Here is a 12,428-nt window from a genome sequence, read left to right as displayed (position 1 = left end):
TCACATCAAGATCTATGTGTGCAACGGTGTATCTCCATGCCCTGTGATCGTCCATATCGTCCTCATCGGTTCCGTCAACATCTCGATGCATCTTCATGCATCGCGATCGTCCGTCTCGTGGGTCTCGCTATCGCATCCATGCTCCCGTCGTGCCTCCTCATGTGATTACAACTTAATCATAAGCACGTAAGCCCGATAATAAATGAGAAATATAATGGAGGCTCGCAGACCCCAATAATAATAATTACAAGTACATATATCACACGGTCCATAATCATCCGTCCACACATCAAACATCACATGTATAAATAATCATCATCATATAGGACTACTAGATAATGATAAAAATAATAATCAACTAAACCTTTTAATTAATTAGTATTTTATGAAATCAAGGATATAGAGAGAATTTCTGAATTCATAGGGGTATTTTCGTTGGACAAAAGACAGAAACTGGACTTTCTCAAATTCACAGGGGCAAAACTATATTTTTGCCAAAAAACCCTAAGCCCCTCTCCCTCTTCGCTGCTGCTGCTGCCACCGCCGCCACCCTGCCGGCGGCAGGCTGTGTTGTGGAGGGCGGGGCACTGCCCTCGCCTATGGGCGGCACGCCCGCTGGCGGCGCTGCCCCTGTAGGTGGGCGCCCCCGCGGGCGGTTCTGCCCAAGGGTAGTGCCCGCAGGCGGTGCTGCCACTGCGGGCGCCATCGCCTCTGTGGGCGGTTCTGCCCGCGGGGCAACGCCCGTAGGCGGTGCTGTCCCCCCGGGCGACCGCCCCTACGGGGGGGGTTTCACCCACGGGAGTAGCGGTGGCAGGCGCCGCTGCCTTACGGCGCCTCACCCTGCAGGAGAAGCGACCACAAGAGCCTCTGCCAGCGGGCTGCCAGCCCCGCTGGCCGCAAGCAGGCCGCCGGCCGGCTGCTGTAGACACAACCCTTGTGCTGCCTGCTTGCGGTTGCGCTGCACGCACACAGATCGAGGGCATCAACTATTGCTGCCCTTTCTTGCTTTTACGTCAACGATTTTGATGTCAAAAGTTTCTTCGCCCTTTCTGCAAGATACTCTTTGCAGTTCCTCTTCCAGTGCCCATCTTTACCATAGTGGAAGCACTGGCCTTTGTCCTTTGCTGGGTCTTTCTTAGCAACCTTTGCTTTACCTGGTCTACCCTTGCCCTTTCCTATCTTAAGGGACCTTTTTGCTTTCCTTTTCTTTCTGGTCTCACCAATGTAGAGAACTGGCTTCTCTTTCTTAATAGTACTCTCTACCTCCCTCAAAATATTGAGGAGCTCTGGGAGAGTCACCTCAACCTTTTGACGTCAAAATCGTTGACGTAAAAGTGAGAAAGGTCAGCAACAGTTGATGCCCTCGATCTATGTGCGTGTAGCGCAGCCGCAAGCAGGCAGCACAAGGGCTGTGTCTGCAGCAGCCGGCCGGCGGCCTACTTGCAGTAGGCTTGCGGCCGGCGGGGCTGGCAGCCCGCGGGCAGAGGCGCTTGCGGTCGCTTCTCCCGCGGGGTGAGGCGTCGTAAGGCAGCAGCGCCTGCCACCGCTGCTCCCGCGAGTGAAACCCCCCCGTAGGGGCGGCCGCCTGGGGGGACAGCACCACCTACGGGCGTTGTCCCGCGGGCAGAACCGCCCACGGAGGCGGAGGCGACGGTGCCTGCAATGGCAGCATCGCCTGCGGGCACTGCCCCTAGGTAGAACCGCCCGTGGGGGCGCCCACCTACAAGGGCAGCGCCGCTAGCGGGCGTGCCGCCCACAGGCGAGGGCAGCGCCCCGCCCTCCGTAGCATAGCCTGTCGCCGGTAGGGTGGCGGCGGCGGCAGCAGCAGCAACGAAGAGGGAGAGGGGCTTAGGGTTTTTTGGCAAAAAGATAATTTTGCCCTTGTGAATTTGAGAAAGTCCAGTTTCTGTCTTTTGTCCAACGAAAATACCCCTATGAATTCAGAAATTCTCTCTATGTCCTTGATTTCATAAAATACTAATTAATTAAAATGTTTAGTTGATTATTATTTTTATCATTATCTAGTAGTCCTATATGATGATGATTATTTATACATGTGATGTTTGATGTGTGGACGGATGATTATGGACCGTGTGATGTGTATACTTGTGATTATTATTATTAGGGTCTGCGAGCCTCCATTATATTTCTCATTTATTGTTGGGCTTACGTGCTTATAATTAAGTTGTAATCACATAAGAAGGCACAACGGGAGCGTGGATGCGATAGCGAGACCCATGAGACGGACGATCGTGATGCATGAAGATGCATCGAGATGTCGACGGAACCGACGAGGACGATATGGACGATCACAGGGCATGGAGATACACCGTTGCACATATAGATCTTGATGTGAGTGATTAGGCCTACTAGCTCGGGCCTAATCACATTAGGTTGTGGTCCATGATCATCTAGTGTGATTGCTTATACACATACTATATATGTATATATATTTACATACGATGTAGATATATATTAAATATTTATATGTGTGACATGTCATATTAGGAGACCAAATCATAGAGACATCTCTCTCGATAATATTAAGTCGGTAAATGTGAGGCAATTAGATTGACCCACGTGGCCTTCCATCATTATAAGTAGGAACCGATTCCCGGTGTAGTTTGAGTTGGTCGGGTCCCTCAGACTCACCTATATCACAATTCGCTGTCTTGCTTATGACATAGAGATGTCACCGGTGACCTGAGGACATGGTATGCTTGGTCGAGTCCCTCGAGGGTATATCATCAAATCAGACTCATCTTGTAACGAAGGTGTTGACTTAACCGAGCATCATAGTTGGTCGAGTCCTTTGAGACCATGGTGATTCGGAGGCCAAACAGGACGAAAATCACAAGGAGTTGTGATCGGCAAGAGTTGCCTACCTTTTAAGCTTAGTGTGATTGGTCGAGTCCCTCGAGGTTACACTAAGACGTTGATTGGATCCTAATCCCCACTAGAAGTCTATCGGAGACTTCCATTTCATGTGTTGAGGGTGTCGCGTGACTCGTTAGTAAAATAGTGGGAGCATATTAAGATAGAAGTCCATATCTTGATAGTTTATTTCTTGCAAAATCTGCATGTTATTCATTTCTGCTATATCTTTATTTTCAGAAAATGTCGCTTTCAAATCCCTTACGTGGCATACTTGATGTCAACCGCCTCACTAGTCCAAATTATATGGATTGGCTCCGTAACTTGAGAATTGTTCTCACAGTAGAGAAAATCGTGTACGTCCTTGATACAATGATGCCTACGCCCGAAGAATGGGCAAGCGAGGATGAGATCGCTCGCTACGTGAAGTATAGTGATGACTCCACTCTTACTCAGTGCTATATGTTGGGCTCTGTGACTCCTGAGTTACAGAGACAACATGAAAAGATGGATGCCAGATCCATTCTCCTATATGTTTGTAAATTGTTTGAGGAACAGGGAAGGACTCAACGATATGAGATATCCAAGAGCCTCTTCCGCGCTAGGATGACTGAGGGAACACCGGTTTAGAACCATGTTCTAAAGATGATTGAGTGGATAGAGAAACTCACAGGTCTAGGAATGGTCCTAGAGGATAACTTGTGTGTGGACATTGTGCTTCAGTCCCTACCAGATTCCTTTTCATAGTTCATAATAAATTTTAATATGAACAAGCTTGAGGTGACTCTCCTAGAGCTCCTTAATATGTTGAGGGAGGTAGAGAGTACTACTATTAAGAAAGATAAGCCAGTTCTCTACACTGGTGAGACTAGAAAGAAAAGGAAAACAGAAAGGTCCCTTAAGAAGGGAAAGGGCAAGGGTAGACCAGGTAAAGCAAAAGTTGTAAGAAAGACCCAGCAAAAGTCAAAGGCCAGTGCTTCCACTATGGCAAAGATGGGAACTGGAAGAGGAACTGCAAAGAGTACCTTGCAGAGAGGGCGAAATAGAAGCTTGGAGAAGCTTCAGGTACATTCATGATCAATCTTCAATTGTCAATTTTTTGTGATAATGCATTGGTATTGGATACCAATATTCCTTATCACATCTACAATTTATTGTAAATTCTAACAAAACCGAGGGGAGATTGGTGAGAGGAATATTGCATAAAGGTTTATTTATGCTAAACACTACTCCACAAATCATGAATGTAAATGTGTCCAAGAGGAAATGAGATGAGATGAACAGTGCATACCTATGGCATTGTAAGCTAGGTCGCATCCATGAGGGAATGATTCAAAAGTTGCTAAATGATGGATATCTAGATCCATTCGACTATGTGTCATATACAACTTGCGAGCCTTGCCTTCATGGAAAATTGACCAACTCTCCATTTAGTGGAACTGGAGAGAGAGGCACTGAGTTGTTGGAACTCATACATAGTGATGTATGTGGACCCATGTCAACTCATGTCATTGGTGGTTACTCCTACTTCATTACCTTTACTGATGATTTCTAAAGGTATGAATATGTATACTTAATGAAGTACAAGTCCGAGGCCTTTGAGAAATTCAGAGAGTATAAGAATGATGTGGAGAACCAGATTGGAAAGAGTATCAAAACTCTTCGATCAAATTGAGGAGGTGAGTACTTAAGTACAGAGTTTACTCAGTTCCTCAAGGATCATGGGATATTATCCCAATGGACAACTCCTTATACACCTCAGCTCAATGGTATCTCTGAAAGGAGAAATCGTACGCTATTATACATGGTACGGTCCATGATGAGTTTCGTTGACCTACCTATCTCATTCTGGGGATATGCCCTAGAAACCACAGCTTACCTTATGAACAGAGTTTCAACTAAGTCGGTAGTGTCTACACCATATGAAATATGGAAAGGGAAGAAGCCTGATATTAAGGTTGTTAAGATTTGGGGATGTCCTACCCACATTAAAAGACACAACCCCAATAAGTTAGAATCAAGGACAGAGCAATGCAAATTTGTGGGATACCCCAAAGAAACTTTGTGGGTATTATTTCTATCATCTCGAGGACCAAAAGGTCTTTGTAGCTATGAGAGCAGTGTTCCTTGAGAAGGAACACATTCTTGGCGGAGATAGTGGGAGAATGATAGAGTTGAGCGAGGTTGGAGAACCAAGCTTAAGAACTACTCTACAGCCCGAGTCTGTTCAGGTACCTAATACACAAGTTTCAACTTTACGTAGGTCTGATAGAGTATCCCATCCTCCTGAGAGATATGTGGGACATATTAGAGGAGAGAATGTTGAGGATATTGATCCTCAGACCTACGAGGAGGCTATTATGAGTATAGATTCTGGGAAGTAGCAAGAAGCCATGAATTCTGAGTTGGATTCTATGTACTCCAACAAGGTTTGAAACCTAGTTGATGCACCCGAAGGTATTGTACCCATCGGTTGCAAGTGGATCTTTAAGAAAAAAATCGGAGTAGATGGAAAGGTAGAGACCTATAAAGTAAGGCTAGTGGCTAAGGGGTATCATCAAAGGCAAGGTGTTTACTACGACGAAACCTTCTCACTCATAGCAATGTTAAAATCGATCAGAATTCTATTGGCTATTGCAGCACACTATGATTATGAGATCTGGCATATGGATGTGTAAACCGCATTCCTCAATGGGAATCTCGAGGAGGTGTATATGATGCAACCTGAGGGATTCGTGTCCAAGAACTGCCCAGATAATGTGTGTAGGTTGCTTAGATCCATTTATGGACTAAAGCAAGCTTCCCAAAGTTGGAACATAAGATTTGATGAGGCAATCAGATCTTATGACTTTGTTAAGAACGAAGATGAGCCTTGTTTGTACAGGAAGGTAAGTGAGAGCGCTATCACCTTTTTGGTGTTATATGTGGATGAAATCCTGATCATTGGGAATGATATAGGAATGCTATCCACAGTAAAGGCTTGGTTATCTAAACACTTCTCCATGAAGGACTTAGGGGAAGAATCCTATATCTTGGGGATTAGAATCTATAGAGATAAATCCAAGAAGATGCTTGGCTTGTCCCAGTCTAGGTACATAGAAACCATTGTCAAAAGGTTTGGCATGGAAAATTCCAAGAGATGTCTCATACTGATGAGACATGGGATATCGCTTTCTACGAGTATGTCCCCAAAGACTCCAAAAGAAAGGGCGAGCATGGATATGATATCTTATACCTCAGCAATAGGGCCTATCATGTATGCCATGCTATGTACTAGGCCTGATATAGCGTATGCTTTTAGTGTCATGAGCAGGTATCAGGTGGATCCAGGCTTGGAGCACTGGAAAGCAGTAAAGTGTATCCTTAAGTACTTGAGAAGGACTAAGGATATTTTACTAGTATATGGAGGTAGTAGCCTTAAGGTTGAAGGCTACACAAACTCAAGTTTTTAGTTTGATGTCGATGAAAGCAAGTTAAATTCGGGGCACGTGTACACCTTGAATGGAGGAGCAGTGTGCTGGAAGAGTTCCAAGCAAGATACTACTGCTGACTCGACCACAGAGACGGAGTCCATTGCTGCATCAGATGCAGCAAAGGAGGAAGTCAGGTGGAAGAAGTTCATTACAGATTTGGGAGTTATGCCGGGTAGCGAGGAGTCAATCTCCTTATATTGCGACAACAATAGGACGATTGCTCAAGCGAAGGAACCTAGGTCTTATCAGAAGTCTAAGTATGTTCTGAGGAAGTTCCACCTTATCAGAGAGATCGTAACCCAAGGAGATGTAGTAGTGGAAAGAGTTCCATCCGAAGATAATATTGTAGATCCACTAACAAAACCGTTGTCTCAGATTGTCTTTGAGCGTCATAGGGGTTTGATGGGGATTAGACACATAAGTGATTGGCTTTAGGTCAAGTGGGAGATTGCTAGTCATAGGTGCCCAGCAAGCCAATCACGTGAGTGATGGCACGTGTGACTTGATACAGAATCTTTTTGCTTATTATATTTTGGCATATATCACTTTATAACTATTGCATATATGCATATATATATATATATATATTGTGATGCCTTTGGATTTGTGCAATGGGAATCGGATCGTGATGAGATCACAAAAATGAGATCGATTCACCTTTAAACACATATCCTAAATAATCTCGGTCATAGGTTACTCGAGAGGGACATCGTGATAACCGGACAAACTGGTGTGCTATATACCCATCCATATGATGGATGCAGCGGGTCTCATAGCTGCTCGTGTAGGGACACTAGGGATACAGTACAGGTGCTCATTGGAAAATGAGTTCACTGATTGATTCGCTTACAGAATGCTGGATGGTTGATGATGCCTTATTGTCAGACAATGATTCCGTATTCCTAGTGGTATATCTGGTCCTTAGACTTGAGACACCAAGGATGTCCTGTATGAGTGCTCCACTCTTTGATACCAGACTTATAGGTTTAGCTATCCCAAATCTAGTACAACTGGTCATTGGGAGTGGTAGTCGACCTTACGAGGGCTATTGAATGTCGATAGAGGATCATTCACTCTCGGCATTATGAGAGGAATATATCATGTGTTCTTACTCAGACAAATCCCTAGCCAGGGTCATTCGGGTTGAGAGAGAAAGAGTTCTTCGGGAGAATCCGATTAGAGCGAGACTCGAGTAGAAACCGTATGGGTCTGATAGCACCATACTCGATATATGGTCTTTGGGATATTAGATGGATGAGGGACTATAGGTACACGGTAATTGAGGACAGACAGGTCCAATGGATTGGATTCCCCTGTATCATCTAGGGACTACGGCGTAGTGGCATAGTACATCCGTAGTCGATGAGTCAAGTGAATTATTATATAGATAATAATTCACTGAGTTAGAATGAGTTTTGACAGGTATAACTCATGGCCAGCTCGATATTGGGCCTAGAGGGTCACACACATATGGTAGGCATTGCAATGAGTAGAAGTTCGGATATGAGATATTCGACGGAGCCCTTATCTTATTGGATATCCAATAAGCCCCTGAATTATTGGATCCCATGGACAAGATCCAATAAGAGCCCATGAGAGATTATTAGATAGAGATCCACTAATCTAAAAGGCTTGGGTTATTGGATGCAGATCCAATACCCACTAGGCGAGGATCCATTAGGGTTTGATAGGGGACCTCTATAAATAGGAGAGATTCAGAGCCTCATAGGCTAGAGCCTTTGCTTGCCTCTCCTATTCTCCTTTCCCTCTCCACCTCAGAGCAGGCCAGGAGTTTTGAGGAGCGTCGTCGTAGCCCTACTGTGTGGATCACCGCTAGAAAGGAGGACGCTTGACCTCCTTCACCCTCTCCTAAGGATCTGCAAGGAAACAGGGATATACGATCTCCCTAGGTAACATAATCTACTCTATACGTAGTTTTTCAGTTTCGCGGATTTTGCGCACTATTCTTCGCACAACGATGAACATCTCTTTGGGAATTGGGAATTTTGTTTTCTTGTTCTTCCGCTGCGCATGTGATGCCGCCCCTAATGATTTTCCTAACAATAGTCTCTCATCTATCTAATATCCTAGAGACCATACTGTTAGGACCGAATTTGACACTAAGAGGGGGGGAGGTGAACTAGTGCTATAAAAAAACTTCGATGATTTAGAAAAACTATTTCGATAAAGCCTATATCAAAAATGATATTGAAAGTATGCTTCACTTGAAGTAAGTGTAATAAGTAATTAAAACAGAAAATAATAGTAATGAAGAGCAGAAAGAGAGTGCACACCAAATTTATAGTGGTTCGGTCGTCTGACCTACGTCTACTCCCGATTCCTCCTCCGTCAAGGCCACCGGCTTCCACTATCAATCTTCTTTCAATGGGCAAATATCAACTACCCTCTTACAACCCTTTTCTCCTTTTTACAAGTTTAAGAGATGTTAGGTCCAGCCCATATGTGGGCTTCGACAATTTGGGCCATAAGCCCAAATCAACAATTAAAAGGAAAAGGAGTAGATGTGAGGGTAAACGGTGCAACGAGATCACGCAGCAAGTGGTGGCGGCACAGAGAGAGAGAAAATAGCAGAGAGAGAAAGATTAGGATCTTGAGTTTTCTGCTTGACGATCAGTGGCCAAACATTGTCAGTTTTGGCCCAAATTTTATGTGAAGAATCCTTGCAGTAAGCTCTATAATTCTAACGGTGTTGATACGTGGTTTATCCTCTCTAAGGTACTTTCCTGCTATATCCACTTTGTGAGACCTAAAATTCTTCTTTTTGTGACATCTATCTATATGATGAAGATATACTATTCTTGAGCCAAGATCTATATTCTTGATATTATTATAATCCTTGGTTATTCTAGAGAATATTTACTGTAAACCTGTTATCATTACTATTGATAGTGAAAGTTTGAGGTGGACTACGGTCCCATGGTTTTTCCCATATTGGGTTTTCCACATTAAAAATTTGGTCTCACCATGTGATTGATTTATTGCTATATTGTTTATGCTATGCGGTTGATATTTATATTTTGATATCAAGTTGGTATTTTGATGAGGAACCCATTTTGATACACAAAGAGGGAAAAGAATTATTTCGCTTTAACTGATTTTTCCCAACAAGTAGTATCAGAGTAATAGATTATTTGGTGCTAGTTTTTCTTATGTGATTGAAATGGAGCAGTCAGATGGTATGATTAAATTGAACTCATCAAATTATTCCACTTGGAGGCATATGATGAAAGATTTACTTTATTGTAAAGATTTGTATAAGTCTATCAAGGTTAAAGATAAACCTTCTACTATGGACGATGAAGAATGGAAAGTTCAACATAGAAAAGTTATTGCCTATATTAGAAGATGGATGGATATAAAGTTGCATGATCATATTTCTGATGAAACTAGAGTTGATGTTATTTGGCAAAGGTTAGAAAATCTCTTTGCGAAAAAGATAGTGGGAAATAGAATTTCTCTCCTCAGAAGGCTTGTAAATTTGAAGTGTAAATATGGTGATAATATTATTGAGCACATAAGCCTATTTCAGAGTCTTGCAAATAAGCTGGTTGCTATGAAAATGAATATAGATGATGAGATGCAAGGATTATTACTTCTCAGCTCTTTACCAAAAGGTTGGGAAACATATATAGTGACAATTTGTAACTCCACGCCAGAGGAGACTCTAACTCTAGATATAATTAAAGACAATTTGCTAAATGAAGATACTAGAAGGAAAGATCAGGGTGAATCTTCTTCTAGTGCATTTGTTACTAAAAAATAAGAAAGATGTGGAAGAAGTCATAGTAGAAATCCACATGGTTACATGGAAAAATCCAAGTCTAGAAGAGATTAAATATTTTCACTATAACAGACCAGGTCACATGAAGAAAGAGTATAGGTTTTGGAAGCGAGAACAGAATGAAAGGAAGAAAAATGAGAAAGAGACCAATACAGTTGCTGCTGAAGGTAATATCACTAGTGTTTGTGATGATGGTTGTGTTAGTCTTGTAGCTCAGGACAGTAACTGGGTTAATTGACTCTGGTGCTTCATTTTATGTTACTTCTCATAGTGATTTCTTTAGATCTTATACTATTGGTGATTTTGGTAATGTTAGAATGGGAAACAGTGGTACATCTAAGATTGTGGGTATTGGATATATTTGCTTGGAGACTAGTATTGGGAGCAAATTGATACTCAAAGATGTAAGGCATGTTCCAGATATTCGTCTTAACTTGATATCTATAGGCAAACTTGATGATATGGGCTTTGCATATTATTTTGGTGAAAGCAAATGGAAACTCACTAAAGGTTCTCTAATTATGGCAAGAGGAAAGAAACTTAACTCTTTTTATGTCATGGAAGCTAAGCTACATAAACGAGAGATTAATACAATTCAAAAGGGTGAAAGTATTGATCTTTGGCACAAGAGGCTTGGTCATATCAGCGAGAAGGGACTTCAAACTCTTACTAGAAAGTAGTTCTTACCAGAGTTGCAAGGTACATCTCTTAAATCTTATGATCATTGCTTAGCTGAAAAAACATATAGAGTTACATTTCATATATATCCATCGTCTAGAAGATTAGATGTTATTGATTTAGTTCATACTGATGTTTGTACTATGCAAACTAGAACTCTTGGAGGTGCCCTTTATTTTGTTACTTTTATTGATGACCATTCTAGAAAAGTGTGAGATTTTGCTTTAAAATCTAAAAGCTAGATACTCGATGTTTTTAAAGAGTTTTATGTCAGTGTTGAAAGAGAAATTGACATAAAGTTAAAGTGTGTTCGATCAGATAATGGTGGTGAGTACAGGGGGTCCTTTTGAGAATTATTACAGGTTCCATAGAATCAGGCTTGAGAAAACAGTTCCTAAAACTCCTCAGCAGAACGGTGTGACAGAAAGGATGAACAGAACTATTGAAGAAAGGATATGTGAGTCCTGTGACGCTTCAAAAAAAATTTGAGACAATGGCTTTGTCAATGGATATGTGATGTTATCTTCGGATATAACTCTTTCCACTATTATATCTTATTGGACCATGATCTCTCTAATAAATTGGAACCTCCTTAGAATACTTTTGGTGAGACCTAGGCTCCCTCATTTTAGCAATCGCCTCGTAGTTGTTGCAATATAACGGAATTAGCTCCTCGTTGCTCGACACAACTCCTAGATTTGTGATGAACTTCTTCATCTAGATTTCCTTATTTGCTGCTTCTATTGCAGCAATATACTCTGCTTCTATGGTCGAGTTAATAGTAGTATCTTGCTTGGAATTCTTCCAGCATACTACTCCATTTAGGATGAACACATACCTTGATTTAGACTTGCTGTCATTGATATCAGATTGAAAACTCAAGTCTGTGTAGCCCTCAACCTTAAGGCTACTTCCTCTATATACCAGTAAAACATCCTTAGTGCTTCTAAGTAATGACATTGGATTAAAAACTTAAGTCTGTGTAGCCCTCAACCTTGAGGCTACTTTCTCCATATACTAGTAAAAGATCCTTTGTACTTCTAAGTACTTAAGGATAATTTTACTGCTTTCTAATGCTCCAAACTTAGATCTGCCTAATACATGCTTGTGACACTCAAAGCATGCTCTATATCAGGACTAATATATAACATGACATACATGATAGACCCTATCGTTGAGGCATAGGGTATCCTATCTATGTCTGCCCTTTATTTAGGAATCTTTGGGGACATACTCCTAGAGACCTCTCTTAAAATTTTTTATGTCAAACATTTTAACAATAGTGTCTATGTACTTGAATTGGGATAAGCCAAGCATCCTCTTAGATCTATTTCTATAGATATGAATTTTCAATATGTAGGATGTTAGGATCAGAGCGGCACTAAGAGGGGGGGGTGAATTAGTGCAGTGGATTAAAACTTTGGTTTTGATAAATCTTTCATATGATGAAAAGCAATATCAATGGAAACCGATTTTAGAAGCTTGATAACTTAGAAATGTATAGAAGCGTAGTAACTAAGTAGAGAAGTTTGTAGTATGTAAATGGCAAGAGTAGGATGCAAACCAGATAACGCAGCAGTTTTTAAAGTGGTTCGATCAAA

This window comes from Musa acuminata, chromosome BXJ1-5, assembly GCF_036884655.1.
Source record: "Musa acuminata AAA Group cultivar baxijiao chromosome BXJ1-5, Cavendish_Baxijiao_AAA, whole genome shotgun sequence".
NCBI lineage: Eukaryota > Viridiplantae > Streptophyta > Magnoliopsida > Zingiberales > Musaceae > Musa > Musa acuminata.
Note: the sequence above shows the minus strand (reverse complement) of the source record.